The sequence below is a fragment of the Emydura macquarii genome, unplaced genomic scaffold, assembly GCF_026122565.2.
Source record: "Emydura macquarii macquarii isolate MOO-44397 ecotype Brisbane River unplaced genomic scaffold, CSIRO-AGI_Emac_v2 contig_968, whole genome shotgun sequence".
NCBI classification, from domain to species: domain Eukaryota; kingdom Metazoa; phylum Chordata; order Testudines; family Chelidae; genus Emydura; species Emydura macquarii.
In genome coordinates this window covers 18,763,031-18,774,893 of record NW_027131105.1, presented here as the reverse complement: position 1 = coordinate 18,774,893, position 11,863 = coordinate 18,763,031, and the positions used below count along the sequence as shown (strand labels likewise).

At 41.2% G+C, this 11,863-nt stretch overlaps 1 long non-coding RNA gene across 3 annotated transcripts in view; it reads right to left on the bottom strand.

Moving 5' to 3' along the window:
- Positions 1-5,880: 5,880 nt before the first annotated feature.
- The window catches only part of LOC137150527 (uncharacterized), a 47,033-nt gene continuing 41,050 nt past the window's right edge, over positions 5,881-11,863 (bottom strand). Inside the window, exons 1-3 of one of the 3 annotated variants that reach the window (XR_010919001.1) lie at positions 9,292-9,447; positions 8,386-8,424; positions 5,881-6,210 (exon numbers count right to left, since the gene is read on the bottom strand). This is a non-coding gene — a long non-coding RNA (uncharacterized lncRNA). Of the gene's footprint in view, positions 6,211-8,385; positions 8,425-9,291; positions 9,448-11,863 lie in introns of those variants that run through there. The other 2 variants (XR_010919000.1, XR_010918999.1) reach the window with 2 other exon arrangements.

Here is an 11,863-nt window from a genome sequence, read left to right as displayed (position 1 = left end):
AACAGCTCCACTGATGTCAGCTGAGCTACACCAATTTACATGAACTGAGGATCTGCCCCTCCAAAAAGACAACTTCTCTCATTAGCTTTAACACAGAAGTGCTGAAACTTTTAAATATAAAAAACAAATTTGTATGTAGATATGGTTTTCTCTTTTCCATTCAAAATCAAGGGCAACACCAGCTGAGACAAACAAATCCTTATTACATTATGTATTAAGAGATTGACAGATGGAAAGTATACTGTAACTTTATCAAAGTATGATGAATGACTTAAGTCAGATAGGAATCAGAATGGGTAATATTGGAAAAAAAACCTTTTACTTAGGCTACAAAAAGCCCCAATATTATTTCTCAGAATTTTAAGCCAGCCAGAACGGCACAAGTTTTGATGTTCACGAGATGCTTGGTTTAATTTTTCCTTATAGTTTTTTTCAAATGTTTGTGTTATGTAACAGGGTGGCTTGCCCCTTTAAGGACTAGAGGCCTGGAGCTAACCAGCCTTAGTTACAAAGCACACCTGAGAGGGATCAGGTAGTTCCCCTAGAAAAGAGCAGCAGGGATCTCCAAAGGGGCAGAGAAAGACAACAGAGCTCTCTAAGCAGGAGGGCTTGAGAAAGACTGAGCAAACCTGAGCTATTATAGAAGATGCTGCCAGAACCCAGAGAGACTTTAGTTCTACCTGAGCTCTGTGGCAAGAACCTGTAAACTGTGTATGAACTTTTCCAGAAGGCTCCATTAAAGACGGAGAGAGAGATGTAGGAGTGTTTATCTTCTCTTTGCGGGCTGTTAAAGTGAACTCATTGTGACGTCACTGAGGATATGTCTATATTGCAAAGGCTATGACTGCACAGCAGCTATGCCGCTGTCGTGCAGACACTTGTTACAGTAACAGAAAAACCCCTTCTGTTGCTGTCACAAATCCTTGAGAGACAGTAGGCCGATGAAAGAATTCTTCTGTCAACCTAGAGATATCTATACTAGCACTTAAGTCAACTTAACTAAATCTGTTTGGGTATGCATTTTCCACACCCCTGACCAATATAGCTAGGTATAGATGAAAACAGAGACAGGCTGCTACAACTGGTGCAGTCAGCGGGGTACTCACGCTGCCTCCTGTCAAGAAGGGCAGTGGAAACTGAAGAGGTAAATGAAAAAACAAATGGCAGAGATCACTGATACACTAAACCAGCCGCAAGAGACTACAGCTCCTCCTGCAACTTTTGCCAAGTCAACAAAAAAGCAGGAGGTACAATTTGCCTCCCAGCAGCAGTGACAGAAGCTTCAACACCAACAAGAGGAGCAGTTCTCTCAGCAGCTAAATTAAACGGCCCCAGAGACCTTCACAGGACTAAGGCAAGCCTGGCCCAGTGTTGGCAAAGTTGGGGCCTCAGGATGATTACACTCCTGAGGTAGCTGCCCCACTACAGAATGCTTCTGCATTTTCGCACCGTAGACTGAGCTGGAAGTGACCAAATACTACAAAAGTGACATTTCTTCCAATATCTACAGTCTGAATGGAAGCAGATGTCTCGTGAGAAATCTTGTCCAGATTAGCTCTCAAGCCCAGTTTTATAGATCTCAGAGGTTCAGGTCATTCTGATATGCTCACCTCTATTAATGCAAGGAAATTCTAGAGAGCACACTGTAAAAGCAGTACCTCCCCGGTATGCACCCCCTGATCACATTAACTCCAAGGGACAGAGGTCGGTGTGAAGAGTTCAAGGGAGTGCTTCCCCACAGCATCATCTCTAAAACCCATGGGAATTTCCATAAGAAATATTGTCCTCCATGATAGAGATCCTATTTAGTGGTTAACTGGCAGGCCATAACAGAGCCTCCCTTTATAGACTGACTTCTGGGTACCTAGACTGATTGTTTCTGCAGAAGTGTGTGAATGTCTATTTTGTATGAACAAAGCCAAGCTGCCAGATTTGGCATGTGAGAAGTGGGTAGATACCCACTTCTTAGAGAACAATCAGAGTGAATTTGGAGGAAGCAGGGGTGGGAGATGACATGGAGCTAGGGCTGAAGTTTTATTCCCTGTACTGGCATAGGAAAAAAATGTCTAAATATTGAGTGATTGTAGGTAGCCATGTTTGACAGAGGGCTGGATCTGATCCTTCCCCACCCCACTCTTCACACAGAGTATCACTAAAAATACATGTGACTGAGGAAAGTTTGGCTGCTATGACTTCCAAGTCTTTTGAGATTACATGCTGGTTTACTAGATCTCTGGGTGTACTAGGACCTATGCCGGGACTCTCCTCCTCCCAGCCATGTGGCCTTTGGGGAATAAACAGCAGAGAGGCCAGCTAGAAACTAAAGTTGGCACAGCAGCTCCAAGAAGCAGTCCGAGCAGCGACCAATTGACTTTGTTATCAGTTCTCTCCCTTGTGCCGATTCGCTATTGATCCAACCTTTCCCTTAGGGTCCCCACCCCCACTCCCTTCCTTTTTATCTATCTAATCCCTGTGTAGGCTGGTGGCACGGTCCAGCCGGGGGCATTGCAATCCTTCCTTGGGCCCAGGCTCCAAGGAAGGCCACAGCGCATTTGTTTTAGGGGAAGAAAGCTCTCAGCTTATGAGTCTTTTAGCCCCGGCCCCGGCGGGGGAGGGCTTTTCTTGCAGTTGATAACCCCCTGGCCCTCACATAGGGCAGGGCTTGTTTGGCACCCATGACCTCCGGCCTTCCAACAGGCAGGGTGGGTGAGTAATCTATTGCCCCTGGCCCTCAGGCAGGGCGGGATGGGCAAAGTAGTCTTTAGCCCCCGGCTCTCAAGCGGGGCTGGCAAGCACACAGTTGACAGACCCCAGCCCTCAAGCCGGGTGGGTCTGATATGCAGTCTATAGCCCCCGGCCTCCCAACAGGCAGGGCAAGCAACGTAGTCTGTAGCTCCTGGCCTTCCAATAGGTGGGGCGAGCAAAGTAGTCTACAGCCCCTGGCCCACAAGCTGGGCAGGGCTGGTGAAGGCGTATATACCCTCAGCCCTCAAGCAGGTGGGGCAGGCAAAATAGTCTGAAGCCCCCGGCCTTACTGGCAGGAGGGTCTGGTAAAGCTCGGTAGCCTCTGGGTGCTCAGAGGAAGCCAAGCACTCTCGGGGTGTTTGGGGAAGGGGAGAAGGGGACGCAGGCCCACCCGACTCCACTGCATCCCAGTCCAGGGCCCTATCAGTGGTAAAGCATTTTCACACTGAGTCAACGGGGATCCAGCCGCATCACGCTGACTGGTCTGGCCACGCACTCAGCCACTCTCTAGTCAACTGTCCCTGGGCTATTTCTTCCCACCTAGTCCCTGGGTACCTGCATCAAAGTGTCTCCCTCTGGGTCACTGGGGTAGACAGCGAGTGGGCATCCTGCGAGTCCCTCACCATCAACTGGTGGAAGGACCAGAAACTCCTCAGGGTCATCAGTGAAGGGCAGCTCCTCCATGTCACAGGGCTCCAGGGGTTCCTCTTGTCCACGAGGTTCAGTCCGCTCCTGTGGGTCCCCCATGTCAGGCAGCTCCTTCAGGTCAGGGCTGGCCTCAGGGCATCTCTCCCACCCAGGGGGCTCGGGTAGCTGCTCCCAGCTACAAGGATCCAGCGGCCCTATCCAGTCACTCGGTCCCGGCAATCCAGGCAGGCTTTGGAGGCTCCAGTCAGCAATGCGGTTGTGGCAAGCTTAGACCACAGCCTTTGGGAAGACATGTCAGCTTCTGGCAGCAGCTTCCCCCTGACTGAGCTGCTGGGCCGGCCTTTTATACTTTCCTCCTTGGCCCCGGCTCCAGCCCTCTGCTTCCGGGTGGCTTGGCCTGCAGGGCCTGGTTCAGTCCAGTAGGGGCGTCGCGACCCTTCCTCGGGCCCAGGCTCCAAGGAAGGCCACAGTGCCTTGCTACACTCCTCCTAACATAACCCTACTGAAAGGATTTAAATAGCCAAGCCAACCGAAAACAATCACAGAACAAACATGACATTTGCCACCATCAAATGGATGACTGCTCGTCTTTTATCCTTTTCCCTACCCTTTGTCTGCCTTGTATGTCTGCACTGCAAACTCTTCAGTGTAGAATTTTTAGTCTGTGTTTATACAGTGCCATTTTTGGTTAGCCCTTTAAGAAATACCATAAACATGATTATTGATAATTAATTGCCAGTAATTTATGCAGCTAGACAATTAGTGTTAGAGCCATGGACTAACTAGGATGATTCAGAGGTGTAGCCGTGTTAGCCTGTATACAGCAAAAACAACGAGAGGCCTGTAGCACTTTAAAGACTAACAAATTTAATTTCTGCAGGCATAAGCTTTTGTGGCCTGCAACCCTCTTCGTCAGATGCAAGAAATAGAAATCAGATAGGGGGTATATATATATACATCCAAAGGTAGGGAACAACAATGGGGCAGGTAGGTGTTAGCAAATCCCATTCAGTTAGAGTAGTTGAGGCCTATTCACAACCACTGATTAGAAGGTGAGAATCTGTGAACAGTGACAATTACTTCTTGTAATGAAAGAACCATTCCAAGTCCCAGTTAAGTCCCTATTAAGTTAATAATGTTAAGTTAAAGTTGACACAATCAAACTGGGTCTGAGGAAGTGGGTTGCAGCCCATGGAAACTTATGCCTACAAAAATTTAATTTGTTAGTCTTGAAAGTGCTACAGGACTCTTGTTTTTGTTTTTTTAGGATGATTCAGAGACACTTAACTGACAGACATTCACATCACTTTTTTGTTTTAAAATATTTTCATTGTCAAACATTCATGTGCATAAAATATTTAAATGCCATTTACATAATCCTTGCACAACAACAAAAGAAGAAATGTGCATACAAAGCACATTAATATGCCCACATCCCATTACTGCTAATTAAAAACAAACAATCATATAATCCTTAACTCACCTTGGATCACTAAATAACCATAACAACTTCTTTACTAATTTTAGGGAACAAAGTATACTGTACAAAAAAGATTTGGATGAGCAAAGATTTCCTAAATATGTGGATAAAGATTGTATACAGTGTTGTAGCTTGTCAGCCCCAGAGTATTAGAGAGACAAGGTGGGTGAGGTAATGTCTTTTATTAGACCAACTTCTGTTGGTGAGAAAGACAGGAAGGACGGTTATTTATATACTATGCTCACTTCCTCATAGCAATTAAATTAATTCCTAGCATCATTCTCTTTATCATTTTACATTTCCTATCTGAGTACACCTCATACATATTCTTCACACAGTTCGCTTTGTGTACTCTACTCTGCATTTTTGTGTATTATACCACGCCCACAATATACATTTGTTGCTTTTATAATGAGTGCACAGAGAATGTAGTTACTTGAACAAGCAGAGGCAGATCCTCTGCTGGTGTAACTCAGCATCGCTCCACTGACTACACCCATTTGCACTATCTGAGATTCTGGCACATAATACTGTAATGGTGCATTCCTTTTGGGTCCAAAACAATCCCTTGAATATTTTAAGCACGAAGAACTTCTAGCTATTGTTCAATGAGAGACTCGTGAGAAGGGAAAAGCAATCTGGTAACTGGCTTACCATAGCACAAAATTTGCTAGTGTATCTCATATTAGACAGCCAGCATTCATATAAAGGTTTAATTTAAAGTACAATTGGCAGATAAATTATAGTTTGATTGGGTTAAGAGAATACCGAAACTGACCAGAATAGTTAAATGCCCCTATTCCAGTGGCCAGCTCCACTAACAAGGCAACACAACCCACCAAACAAGGGCAAATGCAGTAATATGTGCTTCTTGTGTTGGTAAGATTGTAGAATAAAATCAGGCTTGGATACTCACAGAGATGAAAATGAAGCATTTTTAAACTTTGCACGGTGACAAAGTCGTTGATAACTAGGACTACGTATATCAGAAATGTTACTGAGCCACATTGGGAGCAGACACTTTATTATCTGAAGAGGAAGGATATAAAAAGAACAGGGCACTTCATTTCAGGGGCAGAGAAAGAGTCTGTAGAGGCTAACCAAATCTGCTTGTATTGGCTAGTAAGTGTACTATATATCGAGGGGCAGATCCTCAGCTGATGTTAAATGCCGTAGCTCCATTGACGTCAATGACAGTTTTCAGCAGCAGATCTGCCACATGGGATTCCATTACTGTCTTTGGCACACACCAGCATTGTGCTCCATCAATATAATGCAGTTCATCGTTTTGGAACCACATTTGGGGCTTGAATAACAACTTCCAGGATCCTGAGATTCTAAAATAAAGTTATTTGATAGGCTTACTACAAAATATTAGAAGAGAGCTTTGTTACAGCTGCCCAAAGAAATGTGAGCAGTTTAATGAAGTTTCTTAAGGCACAAGCATACAAAAGCAACATGGGGGGAAGGAGGGGAGAAAAGAAGTGGGAAAATAGCACCCGAAAACCTCGATTCCCCAAAATAAATACGTTTCCAAACCAAAAACTCCACAAAATCTAAAATTCAGACAGACAAACTGCTGAAAACTGGAAAAATAGTTGATTTTCTCTGAAAATTTGAGGAAAGCAAACTGATTTTGTCAAAAACCCAAATTTTCCCATCAGAAAATTTAAGGGGAAAACTTTTGACTAGCTTTATTAGCAATAAGTGATGCAGCAGGCAGGGCTGTAGAAAGATCATTATTAAATGTGCTCAGTAGCCATTGTTATTGTTAGTGGCTGAGATGTTATCCACAAATCATTACACCCCTGTATATGCAAGAACTTCAGCTGGTATAAGTCAGTGTAACTCCATGGGGCTCAGTGCTACAAATGGGTCTAGATCCACTGTCTTCATGGAGCTGCCAGTTTACACTGGCTGAGGATCTGGTCATTTTATTTTTCTTCAGTAATGCTTTTCCTTTGTCAGTTCACGCCTACCTTTTCTCTTGTAAAGTGCTATTATTACTGGTATTATCTATTTAAAAAAACCAATACCATTCCATGACAGAGTGAAGGAATGGAGTATCCTTATCTAACCTGACATACCATAAAACCTGTGTTTTAAAGCATTTCAGCCTCCTCATGAGCTTCACAAAGTGACAGATGGAGTAATGTAGATGGATTACCAACATGGTATTATATTTATATGATTTCAATGTGTCTACCTTCAACTACCAAAAACTATGTTTTGTGACCTCATCACAGTTGGCTCTCACAGAGCAATTTACTCTAGCTCTCTGATGTTCATAATTGAGGGCCTGAACTTCTTCAGGCTGAACAGAACTAAATGCAGATATATAATCAGGGAAGTTAAAGGTTTGGCTGAGGACAGCAGCTTAATTTTTCCACTTGTCTTCTTATGATGCTCCTAACACAAGGCAAAATACTCTAAGTATGCCTAGCAAATGTAATAATGGAACAGGTCATGTAAAGCTATATCTCCTAGCAAACTAAAGCAATTATAGTTCACTTATGAACATGTCAATCTGAAAATATTTAATTGGAAAAAAGTAAAGATAAAGGAGTGCATCAAGGTTATTCTAAAATTGCAGCTGTGAGACCTGTGGCATTTTTTAAAGTGATTAAAGCCATTATTAATTGCCACAATTATAATGACTAGTTTTTTGGAAGATCACATTGAAACTAATGATGCAAACTGGAGAAAACAATGCTACTATTTCACTGCAACAGATTTGTTTTGCTATAAGGAGCAGCTGTTGAGACATTGCTTTGTTGATGTTATCGGAAATAAGTCTTTTCCACCTCTGCTTTTGTGCCAGATTCTGATACCTTCATGCACAGTCATGCATCAGTTAAGTCCTATTTTATGGGTTTCAGTAATAATTAAATTGTTCATAGGCCATGAGATGTAGTTGTTGTATTAGTAAGTATTTACAATATGGTAGTGTCCAAAGGACTCAAATTGGATTGGGGCCCATTGTGACGGGCACTGTACAAACACAGAAGAGAGAAAATCTCTGTCAAAGGGCTTATAGCTGCTCTGTACAGTTGAACATCACCTTCCATGAAGATATTATGAAGGGATACGCTATCTTCTTTTAAGACACCTAGGCTCTATTCCCATACCTTAAAATCTGAGTCTGGGGAAGAAGAACATAAGGTACAGTGATTAAAAGCAGGATTCAGGAGTTCTGTAGTGCCAAGCTGGGAGCTAACTCCCAGGCCTAAGACTTTATTTTCTCACTTTCACACCCTTCTAACCCAATTAATTTCAGTGGAGTTACTCCTGATTTACATCAGCATATGAGAAGTATCAAGCACCTGTGCTTTAGCCACATGACCATTCTTGCTGGCAGTTTCTGTTCAGGGATAGATTAGCGTAACATCTCAAAAACATGAGAATACCAGTATATGATTTAAAAGCTGTGTCTCCCTCTGACTTTATTATAAAGGACTTGACATTCTGTGACCTCTACAATTAGATAACCATTGTTTTGGCTTTGAACCTACCTTTTTATTATCTTCCACAGTAGGCAGCTTTTCAGAAGGCTAGAAAAAAAAGAAACAGATTTTAAATACATTTTATTCCATGACATTATCAGAAGCATATTTGATTTTTATTGAAGATGTTCCATTTTATAATGTGAATCAATCTTCATGTGGAGATTGATAAAACCAAAGCAACTGAGTGCAGCTTCAGTGCAAATGTGTTGCATTATTTATCTCTAATGCGTTCACCACATACCTAGCAAACAGCTGTGGAAACTGACAGCTTAATGTTACATTCCACAATGGTACCTCTGAAACAAAAGTAATAGGAGGATATATTTTTTAAAAGTTACTCTAAAATGCATTTTTAACCCTTACAGCTAACTTGATTTTTTTATAACTTGAGTAATTTACTGTGGGATATCCAACTGCCATTGTGCATGCAGATGCTATAGATTAAGAATACCACCATCTGACAAAGGCTGAACAAAGTAAACCTTTGCAGATTAAGCTTTGGTTTGTCTGTATTTGTATAGTTTGTTAGTTTATTACAAATCTTACATTATTAGTACATAATGTCCTGTTAGTGCTACCCAGCTGTAGAATATTCATTATTGTAAAGTATATCCATTGGAGTTATATAATGCATTAGAACTCACCCCATATGAATGTGTTAAAGCCAAATCATGAGGTTCTTATGATGGTTATAAGGTCAGTCATAAGGTTGTCACTTAGATATTATGGTTATGAGCAAAGACTGTGAAATAAATTAAAACGTTCAGCTTTTACTCATGCAAACTCCCATTGAAATCAATAAATTATATTCTAAAGCATAAAGAAAAGCAATGCTAACAGCAATGACAACAACATATAGCCATGTAGTATCTTTCATCCTTCTGAATTTTACAGACTATATGCCTGACTCACCATTGCTGACTCACCATTGCTCAGCTCATGTAGTCATCTGCAGCAGTGCAAAGAGGGTTGTAAAACAATAGCAAGTCAGAAGGCCAGTGGTTTACACTCACAGTGTTGGTGCGAATGACTATGAAAGGTACAGAGGAATTTGAATAGTTTATTGACTTCAGTGGGAATGTGCACAACTAAGGTTTAATTAATCAAGCCCTATACATATAAGTCATTGTATCCATTGTTAAAATGCAGCCAAGGTGGGGTGGCATGTGATACTCATTTAATTGGGTACATCAGTACCACACAATGGTTTTGGTTTAGATCAGGAAGTGAATACCATATCACTTTCACCTGAAACTGCAGCTGGAATGAAGAGTTGTAAAAATACATAGGAATTAAAACTTGAAATTCCAGGGTACATACTTTTTCAACAAGTGTCATGGGATCTTTAACATCTAAAGATCAGGATTTTAATTTCACATCACAGCCAAAGGGTGGGCTCTAAACAGAAGACAAAACTGACATTCTAGGTTAAACAATAGGACTGGTCATGAGTTTTCTATCAAAGCCGCTTTAATAGAAGACTGCTTTTTAATTTAAAAGATTTCTTTGGAAAGTGTCTGCTTCCTGCAGAAAACTGACTTTGTCAAAAATAAAATTCCCCGAACTAAATAATTTTGGCAAAAAACTGGATTTTTAATTTGTTTTGAACCAAAAAGTTCTGTTTTGTTTTTTTTTAAATCAACATTTTCAGCAGAAAAAACTCCAGCTTTATTACAGAGCTATAATATAGTTTGTATTCTTCCTGTAGTGTTCATTGCACTTCTTTGTAATGAAGGGACTCATTTACTGCTATAATGATCCATACAATAAATAAAAACACCTTTACATTATCTGTTGATCTGAGATTTAAAACCTGAGTTGTCAGATGTGACACTCACACATGACTTTAAATCATTGGCCAAGAAAAGTATGAATATTTATATCACCTGCTTTCATTAAGTACAGGGAAGTTATAAACTTTGGAATAGGCGAATCAGTTCCAAAAAGAGAATAATTAGCTCAAGCCTTGAAGAAAACTCTTAACGCTTTTGAGGTCTTTCCCATACAGTCTCTGGCTTGTTGAGGCACTAGACAAGTGGATGTATCAATGCACAAGTCTTTTAATAGGAATATTATGGTGGGTATACTTAATACAAAAAAATTAAAAGCAAAATCTTTCATTTAACATGGCAATATGGATTAACTCTCTGAGAGCTAGATTGAGAAAACCAAATTTCAGTTGTGATGAAATCTAGATTTGAATACAGGTGTCTCTAGGAAACTTACTAATATAAAACCAAGGACTCCAATTTATAAATTAAAGTTTACCAAATACGTGATCTGGCAGGTTACTCATAACTTGCTGCTTTCCTTTACCCTTGAGTTTTATTTATTTATTTACCTAAAGCACCAAATGCTTTTTTATGCTTCTTCAGAATGTCCTCTTCAGAGCATGTTACAATAAGTTAGTGTCTGAAAACCTGATATGATTTATAGCATTCCTATGGCTAGGTAAAAGCACAAAAGGTTAATGGAATACTGAATGGCTTAGGGCATTAAAAGTATTATATGGCTTCTTTCATCACAGCAAACTCTTCCACTCCCAACCATTACCACTCTAGTTGCATCTTTCAGCCAGATTTTCCTTTTAATTTTTTTGTATTAAGTATACCCACCACAATATTTCCCCATTTTCAGGAGGAAAAAGATAAGTACAAACTAAAGATTTAGAAGCAGCTATAGCACTTCTATATCCTAAAATTTTAAATGGCACATTCTTTCTTTAACCATGGAGACAAATTTCAATTACTTTTCACAACAGGATAATAATGTTTAATGGATTTCTGAAAACATCAACCAGTCAGGATAATTAAAGTTGTAATGAAATAACCTGGCTCTCTTTAAATGGGCCCAGTTCTCTTTGGATCCCTTTGTTTCCTTTATAATAAGGCTAAAACCTGAATCAGTGAGGCCAAGAGAAGCTGTTACTGATTTTCCTAGATCGGTTACATGCTGGATGCTCTGCTGTAAGGGCTTGATTCTCACCTGTGCCAGAGCTCTGCTCATTGGAGGAGGGTGGCATGGGAATACTCAGTGCCAGGCTAGCTCTGATGGGAGCTAGATCTGCTGCTTAGCAACCAACATATGTCACAGAGGCCTGGTTCTTAATAGACCTGCACCAGTAGAGGATAGGTGTAATATAAGGGTGTTCTGCCATCACCCACTCTTCACCCCTGATATACCCTTTTACCTACCTCCTTCTGCTCCTACGCTGACTGGAGTCAGGGAATAAGCAGGCACAGAACCCAAATCCAACACCCATGCTAATAGGGAGATCCCCTCTGACCCGGAAATTCTGTGCTAGTCAACTGCAGCTGGTTTCTGGCTGCTTTGTATGTATTCAACATCCCTGCTGTTCCATCTTTGGTCCTCTCCTGGGAAGAGACTGCCAAATTGCAAAAGAGCCAGATCTGAACAGAGAATCCTGTTTATGTCTATAATAGTACTCTGACTCATATTTATTTTCTCAGCCTTCATTGTGACC